Below are 7370 nucleotides of genomic sequence, written 5' to 3'. Positions count from 1 at the left end.
ACTTTGTTTGTGGTCATACCGCATACATACGCTTACCTCCAGATTGGGATGGTACCTGTTACATTGCATTCCTTCTGCCACCTGTTTTTCTAGCCCCTCCTGATTATCACAGAAATACAAATCTAGTAAAGAATAGGCTCCGAAGAGATCTCCCGATTGTCGACTACACTGAAACGGCATGGGAGCAGTACACAGATTTCAATAAAGGATTCTTTTTCTTTACAGGCCCCGTCCAAAATAGTAAACTAATACGCAGATTAACCAGAACACCTGAAGCAGTAGTGAATGAAACTGCCTCCGCCCTAGGTAACTTAACAGAGGAGCAGTCCGCTATGCGGGTTGTTGTTCTTCAGAATCGTCTTGTTATTGACGTCATCTTGGCAGATAGAGGCGGAGCTTGTAAGGTCATCGGGTCAAGTTGCTGTGTTTTCATTCCAGAAAACGCGCCAACGGTATATCAAGCTATTACACGTCTTCATAAAATTGCAAGTCAGATACATCAGAATCCAGGCACCTGGACTTGGTCCGGTTGGTTCTGGACAACGTTAACCGCTTGGGGATGGAAGATCCTATCCTTCCTAGGCATTGCCCTTGTCATAGTATTCAGTTGCTGCCTGTGCCTACAGTGTGGGCCAACGATTTGTGGACTGTGTGCCACATCGTGCATTGAACATTCCAGTTTTTTCTCAAAACGTGAAAGAAAGAAAGATGAGCAAATGATGTTACAAGAACAGACTGATCGATTCATGAGGATCGATATATCATGAAGGGTCCGTAGGGAACAAGGAGGGAATGAGGAAATATAAATTTTATGGTCAAGTAATGTTCCCTACCGTGTACCCCACCGTCTCCATGTACCAGCTTAAAGTGCATGTAACTTCCCTCCTGTGCCAGCTATGAAGACGCAAATACATTTGCGTCCAACGTTAACATGTCCTCTTTCAGACCCACCCTGAATGGGTTGAATATTCCGTTCCTAAGTATGCTATGCCAACGTCTTTTTGTAGTGTACTTTACACGTTTTTCAGCTCTGGCAAAGTAGGCCCTGAATTCTGCCATCGAGCCCTTTTTTTCCTGCCTTCTGACTCCGAAAACTTCAGCCCAGGCTGTCTCTGTACCCGTGACCTCTGCCTTACTCCCTGTGCGGCTCATGGCGCTTAGCTCAGCCTGCTGCCTGCCAAGACTGTATTCAACCTTCGAATTATCTGTTCCGCTCCTCGAAAATGCATTCCTACCTACTAGTTTAAGTAAACATCCCCCCAGCTGCAGAGCAAAGGGCCCGGCCTCACTGTCTCCGTGCAAGTAATTCATAGCCTCTGTTACCATGGTAGGCCCATGCCCCTCGCATTCTCATGTAGACACTTAGGCGCTTATACACGCACTCACAGTCAGTATAGAATAGCTTCTGCCCCAGAGACCTTTTCCGTTGAGATAATATGGTTCCCAAACATCAGATATCAGATATGATAGAAGTACGAGTTGATCTGACATGCCAGACTTCTGTCTCTTTCCGCCAGTGTAAATGTCAAGTCCCCTGCACCCTCCAGTTTCACGTCAATCACACGTCATGCAGCTGCGCGCGCATCCAAGCCTCAGATTTCTGCTGACACTACAAGATTCTGCTTTGTGCCACCCACTTGTGACACCTACCTGTGACGTTTCTAGTACATACCTCTATGTTCACGCCTAGTTCACGCCTTCTAATTACGTATCACTACCACGTGGATGCTGTTATCTTGTTTCTCTCAGCTGTTACGCCTACTGTATTGGTTTCTATAATGCAACTTAAGTATATAAGCTATGTATTGTCAATAAAATATTGCTCTATCCCTTCCTGAACCCTTGTGGTTGCAGGAACATGATATCCAGTTCTAGAACGATTCCTTTTTAAGGAATAAAACCCCTAAGAACTCTAACACCACGGACTCTGCCTCTTTCTTTCCGATTGAGTTATTATTGATTAAGTACTTACCTGCATAGAAATTAGGACGGTAAATCAAATATTTACCACATTACAAGCAACCAGTGGCAAGGACCACGCTGCAGCATCGCCACTCAGGTAAGACAGCACAAAAGCCACTTTAGACTGGTCCTCCTTAAACAAAATGGGCTTACAAAGGAAATGTAAGGAGCACTGAGTAAGAAAGATTTGGGCCTTATGAGGATCTCCCTGAAATCTCTCCTCCCTGAAATCTCTCGGGGGGGCCAATGGAATTGTAGGGGACATGGCATGCACGATTTGTGAGGTTAACTCTAAAGAGGAAGAGGAAGAGGGAGCAAAAGTAGATGACCTAATTCTCCCAAAATTCAAAAACTCTCAGAAAGTTCATCTATCCTTTGACGCAAATAACTAGCTTCCTGATTTGATTTCCTCACTTCCTCCCTAGTCTCACTCAATTGTTTCTGTGACCCCTCTAAAACTGAACTCAAGGCCTTAACATCTAACCCTTCAGCCATCACGCCCGGACGGAAGGTAAGTGCAGGCACTTCAATCTGTCAGAAGCAGTACCTGAATTTTCCTGATTCTGTAGGAGCCGATGACCAAAGCTTCTAACGCTGAGTAATTCCAAATTCCCAAACACCCCTGGGCCCGGATTTCTCTAAGCCCAGAAATGGAAGGGAAAGGGGAATTGGATAACAAACAAAGAGAGACTTCCACACTGGTCTTCTTCCGCAATTTCTTGTATTCAGAAAACTGGCGAAAACCTGTAACATTTAACACAACATTACTACAGCTCTTGCACACGTTAACATACTAATCTACTAAAGCCCCACTTCTCTCTATACCTGTTTCTGTGTGGAATTTTGCCCCTCTCTTGTAGCATTAAATAAGCAACTTGAAGATTGTAGTTCTTATGCGGGTTTTGAGAACACGACTGGAAAGTAACAAGGCGTTCTGTAGAGTCTGGTAGAGGTGGTATATACAAGTATTCTATATGAATATGGTTAATACTCCTATATACTAGAGACTGTCTATGCTGCTCCTGCCTTGTAGTTAAGAAAATGATATTTCACAGTTCTCAAATCTCTTGTTGAAGTCTGTTCCTTCTCAGAAGAATTACACCTGGATTCTCTGATACTAGTCTTTAGAGTTCAAAGCACTCGACTGTAGTAGGAAGTTCAGAAAATAAATATGCTTCGCTTCGCTTACTCTCCAACCAAGCTAAGTTTTAACAGCGCCGTGCTTCTCTGACTAAGCTTGCTACTGGAAGCTAAAGGTCTGCGCTGACTGGTCATATGGAATTGGAAGAAATGGGAATTTCTTACCACTCTACATGGACCTGGAGCGGAGATTACTCTTGCCTGAACACATTCGCTGAGGTGCACTGAAGAAGCTGGCCCACCGCACTCCACGGAATACACTAAATGCGGAGCTGTGACAGGAGTTCAACAATTCAGGAAACAGAACTGAAGACCAAAATCCCACAGAGGAACTCCAATAACAGGACTAAAGCCGACATTACAATTTCGGCGAGCAAAATATGACTGGACTGAAAGTTAGTGAGACAAGCGATAAGCAGCGTCTAACTCCAAGCAAAATGACGGTTGAAGTGCGCTGCTCAATACGAGCAGGCGCGTGAAATGGCGGACGTCGGTAAATACACTAGAGCGCTAACCCTGGAGCGGAATGGAACCATCAGGAAGTGTAACCCAACCATCCTCAAAACTGTCGCCTTGAACCTGTCTCTGCACCAAACCCCAAATAGGGAACCGGGGCAAGGGGTTACCATGAACCCTAAATACTGATCTTGGGACGATTCTGACAGTCGACTTCCAGACCAACGAGCTTTCCTCCTCTTTAAGTCCTCAGCTTTTCGGTCACGCAAGTACCTAGAGGATAAAAAATAGATTGGTTATCAGTTTGAGAATTCTGAAAATACGATTTGTGATTGTTAGAAGCATGTAAATGATGCGCAATACTGATTCAAGTGGCAAGAAGATGTTTAGTAGACATTAGAACCTTAGAACAACACTTACTTCTCCATAGCTGTCTGTGCAAACGTCTCCTATTGTAAAAGGATTAAAAAAGAAAACAAAAGGTTAATAATAGAAATGACACTAGAACTTCATAGAGAAGCTAACTCTAGAAAAAGGTTGATAGAGTGACAAGCCAATAGCAGTTTTTTCATGTTAATTTGCAGGATATAATACACTTAACTACTCAACCAACTAACTCAACAAAGACTACTATATCCTAATACAAGAGGGGCTTAGACTGGTCTTGTAAAGCGTAGGTAGTAGTTTCCAGAGTGAGAGCAAGAGTTAGTACAGAGAGTAGGATTTAGATAATTGTAGTTGATAACCTTGATTGTGTATTACAGTGTGAATCGCTCCAGGAAGAACAAGTCACAGATAGCAGAAGATGACACCGGTTTGAAGACCAGACGTCTCTTCTCTGTCCCATCCCCTTTCCCTCCCTGGGAGTCTTTTCACGCAACTAGAGTTTTTTCCCTTTGGTATGTGGAGGGAGGCTCAGGGAGGTATTGGGAAAAGCTCACCATTCTGTTCCTGTGAGAGTTTCCTGGGAAAACGTCAAGTAAGATTTCTTTCTACTCTGATACCAGTGGAGCCTTGCGCGCTCCAGGATAAGTGAACCGGACCATGTGAGGTGGTGGAGCACCAGAGTCTTGTTACCTACTTTGGGAACTTGCAGTCTCCCAGGAAACCCTTGCGGGTCCTGCATGTCAACCGCCTGAATCCCCACTTGGAGAGGTCCGTAGTGGGCATGCTCTTAGAGACAGATGCTGGAATGGAGGAGGAGACCCAGCCTCTTCCGGACCTCCTGTCGGTGATAGAGCGAGATGGGTCAGTGGATGGTGTGAACCTCTCTTCCACCATGACCCCTGAGCAACAGAATGACTGCTGCCAGTTGCTGGGACAGTTTTCTGATCTGTTCTCCCTGATTCCCAGTGTCACTGATTGGTGCATCCATGATGCTGAACGCCGATTGTGCCAGATCGAAAGCGGCTTTTCTCTGTACTCGGAGGACGCTGTCTAATTCAAACACCATTATGGGACGTTTTTATATATCTAAGCAAACTTTTAGCACTGAATGAATACCTGGATTTTGGAGACCGGCTTTATATATTTAAAAACTTTGAACCACCTTTTGGAATGTGGAATTTACGAACTAATAATGATATTGGTGGATGCCGTGGACCTATGAAGGCACACTTTATGCTTTCCTAGTATTTTTGACTCTAGCCATAGCCCTGAAGAAGTCTTTTGGTCACCAGACCAAGACGAAACACGTGTTGGCAGCGACTATTGTATGTTCTCTTGGTGAAGATTGGATAATTAATGAACTGGATAATAAATGAAGATGAAATGAAGACAATTCGATTCATTGGATTTAATTGATGAACTATGATATTGACCTTTTAGCTCAGGATATACCCCTTGTTTTTCTCATCCATGATGTGGACGCTGGCGATAGTCTTCCTGTGGAGCAAAAAACTTACAGGGTGACTGACAGGGTGAGAGCTTGCATCAAGGAGGAGGTCTCCAAGATGCTTGTGTTGGGGGTGATTGAGTCCTCTAACAGTCCTTTGGCCAGCCCAGTGGTCTTGGTCCTAAAGGCTGCTGCACCTGGTGTCACATCAGAACTGCGGTTCTGTGTGGACTACCGAGGGCTGAATTCAGTCACAAGGACTGACGCGCACCCAGTCCCCAGAGCTGATGAGCTATTCGATCGGTTAGGGGCTGCCCGGTACCTCAGAACGTTTGACTTAACGTCTGGGTACTGGCAGATCGCCTTGACTGATGGGGCAAGAGAGGGGTCAGCATTCTCCACACCAGATGGACACTACCAGTTCCGGGTTATGCCCTTTGGGATGAAGAATGCCCCTGCCACCTTTCAGAGGTTGGTCAACCAGGTGTTGGCTGGACTGGAAGAGTTCAGTACTGCCTACCTGGATGACATTGCAGTGTTCAGCGCCAGTTGGGAAGACCATCTACACCACCTCTGGGAAGTGTTGCTGGCACTGCAGAGGGCAGGCCCCATGATCAAGGCGACTAAGTGCTAGATTGGGCAGGGTTTAGTGGTGTACTTGGGGAACCAGGTTGGGAGCGGCCAGGTTGCGCCCCTACAGCCCAAGATTGAAACCATCCTGGCTTTGGAGCCCCCCAAGACCCAGACTGAGGTGAGAGCCTTTTTAGGACTCACGGGGTATTACAGGAGGTTAGTCAAGGGGTATGGCAGCATTGTTGCACCCTTGACAGAGCTGACTTTCAGGAGCAGCCCAAGAGAGTGATTTGGACTGACACCTGTTAGAAAGCTTTTGAAGCCCTGAAAACTGCCATGTGCACGGTGCCCGCGTCCTGGTACCCAACTCCTCAACAGAGTTTATCGTTCAGACAGACGCTTCAGAGCATGGTGTGGAGGCTGTTTTGTTACAGATAAATGAAGAGGGCCTAGATCAGCCCGTAGCCTTCATCAGTAGGAGGTTACTTCCCCGGGAGCAGAGGTGGAGTGTGATTGTGCATGAGGCATTTGCTGTGGTCTGGGCACTGAAGAAGCTGAGACCATACCTGTTTGGGACTCACTTCCGGTTTCAGACAGACCACAGGCCCCTCAGATGGTTGATGCAGATGAGAGGTGAGAATCCAAAGCTGTTGAGGTGGTCCATTTCCCTACAGTAGATGGATTTCACGGTGGAAGACCGCCCTGGTACAGAACACACCAATGCTGACTGTTTGTCCAGATTTTTCTGCCTTAGTGATGAGAACTCCCAGGAGGTAGGGTAGTTCTCCCAACATTTCAGCTGGAGGGGACACGGGTTAGACCTGGCACCTTGGCGTGGGTCTTGCTTCCATTTTTTGCTGTTGCCTCGTGTTTTTGCTGGTTAGAGATGCTTTGGGCTCTGTGCCACTGCTGTCCAGTGCCACAGTGCAAGTGCTCCCTATGGGAAAATGATGTATGGATTAGTGATTCCATGGTTGGCTGGTTTGGCTTACTTGTCAGACCCTAGTACAGTGTACTGAGTATGCCCGGGGCTTGTAAATCAACTGCTGTTGGTGGGCTTGCAGCACTGGTTGTGCCACCCACCGGAGCAGCGCATAAAGTGTGTCTCAGGTCTGCCATTGCAGAGCCTGTGTGCAGTCTGATACTGCCATTTTGACTGGGCAAATGCACCCACTTGCCAGTCCCTAAACCTTCCCTTTTCTGCATATTAGTCACCGCTTTGGTAGGTATAAGGGCAGGGTGCATTCTAGGTATAAGGTAGGACATGCCCTGATCTGTGTAACATGTCCTGATAGTGAATTACAGCCATTTAAATTTTTCACTATTGCAAGGTTATCTGTTCCCCATAGGCCAGAATGGGCAGTTTGATTATTACATCTTATAATCCTAACTGACTCCGGGAACT

Source organism: Lissotriton vulgaris, unplaced genomic scaffold (assembly GCF_964263255.1).
Source record: "Lissotriton vulgaris unplaced genomic scaffold, aLisVul1.2 SCAFFOLD_1459, whole genome shotgun sequence".
Taxonomy (NCBI): Eukaryota; Metazoa; Chordata; class Amphibia; order Caudata; family Salamandridae; genus Lissotriton; species Lissotriton vulgaris.
The sequence above is the reverse complement of the archived record's forward strand: the minus strand, read 5'-3'. Positions refer to the sequence as shown.